Source organism: Myotis brandtii, unplaced genomic scaffold (assembly GCF_000412655.1).
Source record: "Myotis brandtii unplaced genomic scaffold, ASM41265v1 scaffold741, whole genome shotgun sequence".
NCBI lineage: Eukaryota > Metazoa > Chordata > Mammalia > Chiroptera > Vespertilionidae > Myotis > Myotis brandtii.
In genome coordinates, this window is record NW_005370950.1 from 309,735 (window position 1) to 312,879 (window position 3,145).

General features: G+C 45.1%; 1 protein-coding gene across 1 annotated transcript in view; it reads left to right on the forward strand.

Annotated features, from left to right (window-relative positions):
* The window catches only part of LOC102240208 (chromosome-associated kinesin KIF4A), a 99,141-nt gene that overhangs the window by 4,120 nt on the left and 91,876 nt on the right, over positions 1-3,145 (forward strand). The gene's annotated exons all lie outside the window — the stretch shown is intronic.

A 3,145-nucleotide genomic window follows, 5' to 3' on the forward strand; every position in this document is an offset into this window, starting at 1 on the left:
CTGGGGTGCCTGGCCAGTCTGGGTGAGGGGCTGAGGGCCGTTTTCAGGCTGGCCAGTGACTGAAGCAACCAGCCTCTCCTTTTTTTCTTTTTTTTTATTCTGGGATTTATTTACCTTCTATAATTGAAACATTGTTGCCGTCACTGGCGCTCCCAGCTCTGAGGCCACGGCCCGGCTGAAAGCAGGTATCTGGGGTTTGTTTAGCTTCTATAATTGAAACATTGTTGCTTTTGGGCTCAGAGCCGGGCCGCGGCAGGCGGGGAACCTTGGCTTCCTCCATCACTGGAGCCAGCAAGCCTCATGTTCGCTTCAGCTGCGTGGCTGCCGGCCGCCATCTTTGTTGGCAGTTAATTTGCATATCACCCTGATTAGCCAGTGGGAAGCATAGCGGAGGTACGGTTAATTACCCTTTTTGTCTTTTATTAGATAGGATAATCATACCAACATATCCTTATAAACTGGGATAGTGTGCTGTGGAAGTATAGAATAGGATCTTCTGTTATATATCTAATCTGAGAAGGCTTCCTGAGGTTAGCAACATTTGAATTGAGGTCTAAGGGATTGAGTAGGAATTATCTATGCAGAAAAGAAGGAAGAGGATTCCAGGGAGTAGAAATAGGATGTATAGCAAAGTACAGTGGTTAAAAGCAGTGACATTGCAGCCAGACTGCCCAGGTTCAAATCCTGGCCATGTACCTTGAGCAAGTTCTTTGTTTTTCAGTTTCCCTATCTATAAAAAGGAAATGATTATTGTACCTGCTGCATAGAATTTTTGTGGGGGTTTAGCTAGTACATGTAAAACACGTAGAACAGTACCAGGTATATTGCAAGTCTACAAAGGTCTTAAATGGGGAAGAAGTATAGTGCATTTGAAGAAATCAAAGAATGCCAATGTGGCTAGAGTGGAGATAGCAAGGAAAGAGTATTCCAGTATTAAACTAGAGAAAAAGCAGAGTCCTGATCAAAGCCTCATGGACTATGTGAAAAATTATTGGTAATTTACATTTTTAAAGGATGGTCTGGCCACTGTGTGGAAATGGATTGTAATGGAGGAAGAGTAGATTCCTGGAGACCACTTGAGAAGTTACTAACTATAGTGATCCAAGTGAGGATAATGGTGGCTACATTTAGGGTGGTAGTGGTGATAAAAAGAAGTGACCAGTGGATTAGTTAAAGGGATGTGGGTACAGCACCCATATTTCTGGTGTGTGAAGCTGCGTATTCCCTGACCAGGAGCTCACTGGTTTGGGGATAGCAGACAACTAAGTGAAATGTTAAGTAGATAGTTGAATATATGAGTCTAAATTCAGAAAGATCTGTGTTTTGGATACATTTTGGCAGTCACTAGTTTGTAGATGGTAATTGAAGCCATAGGCAGAGTTGGGACTTTAAAAAGAGAGTATAAAGTGAGTAGAATGATACTGGGCTTTGAGGAACGTTACCATTTAAAGGACAGTTGGAGCAAAGATGAACCAGGAAAGAGACTTAGAAGATCAGCTAGAAGAATAGAAGGAAAAGCAAGAAAGTATGCTGTCTACCAAATAGTCAAGTAAACTGAAGACTGAAAAATTACCATGGGATGTAGTGATATGCAGATCATTGGTGACCTTAATAAGAGTTATTTCAGTGGAATACTGTGAGCAGAAATCAATATTGAGGTTGAGGAGCAAGTGAGAGAGGAGAGCAAAAGGAAATGAAGGCAATGGGTGTAAACTATTCTTTCAAAATTTGTGAAGGAGAGAAATAGGGCAAAAGGCAGTGGGATTGGGAAGCATGCTATTGTTTTAAGATAGGTGAGATTTGAACATGTTTTCATCTTAATAAGAAGTATCCTGTGGAAAGGGAGAAGTCAAAGATGGAGAAGAGAAAAGGGATAACGAATAGAAGAAGATTCATCAGGAGGCAAGAAGAGTTGGGATCCAAATCATTAGTGAGGAGACTGGTTGTAGGAGACAGAACAGCTCCTCTTCTATCATAGAAGGGAATGGCAGAGGATGGTTACACATCTCTATGAAGCCTCCTTTTGATTGTTTTAGGATTCCATTCACTTGCCATTTCCCAGAACCCTAAAGTACCCTATATAATAAAAGAGAAACATGTAAATTGACTGTACCTCCGCGATGCCCACCAGCCAATCAGGAGTGAGTATGCAAATTAACCTGACAAAGATGGCAGGCTAATTTGCATACACAGGCGCCGGGCAGAGAGTAGAGTGGGAGAACCAGCGGCTTGGGGGGACGTGGCTCCCTCAGTCGCTCCCCCCAAGCCCCCGGGCGGAGAGCAGAGCGGGAGAGCCGGAGGCTTGGGGGGACATGGCTCCGACGGTCACTCCCAGCAGCATGGGGAGCACCAGGAATGCTGGGAATCGTCCCCGAGGGAGCCACTCCCCCCAAGCCGCCAGGCAGAGAGCAGAGCGGGAGAGCCGGCGGAGAGTGGAGCCACTTGGGGAACTTGGCTCCCCAAGCTGCCACACGGAGAGCAGAGAGGGAGAGGTGGCAGCTTGGAGGACTTGGCAGAGTGGGAGGCCATGGGACGGAGACAGAGCAGGAAGAGAAAACCAAGAGCGCGGGGAGCACCAGGAATGCTGGGAATCATAGTTCTGGTGGCAATCGGATCTCCTAGACACTAGAGCAAAGTGAGCCTAGAGCAAGTTACTATTGCAGTGGGGGATGGAGGGAAAGCAAAGGTGAGAGACATAAGTAAAATCAGAGTGTCTAAGAAAAATTAAAGGGTAGATATCCTAAAACTTCCAGGAAATCTCCACCAATGAAGCAAAGAAAAAAAATGCCTCTATTATTCTGTGAGTAACAAACCAAACTGGGTTGGGGTCTCAGACAATTCACTCATATGATTGCAAAGACAGACAGAAACTCCCGGATTGGAGAGGGCTCCCCTGAGGGCTCTCAGATTGGAGAGGGTCTAGGTCGGGCTGAGGGACCCACCTCCCGTGCACGAATCTTTGTGCCCCGGGCCCCCAGTTTAACTATACTTGATGATTTAGCATCTTCTGTCTTTTATTATTTCCTACTACTATTTCAGGCCTTAAGCTTGTCTTCATTAACTAGATTGTAAAATTGAGAATAAACCACAAGAGTTTATTCTCATATTCCCCTTCACATTGCTTAGCACAGGGCTGAGTTTGATT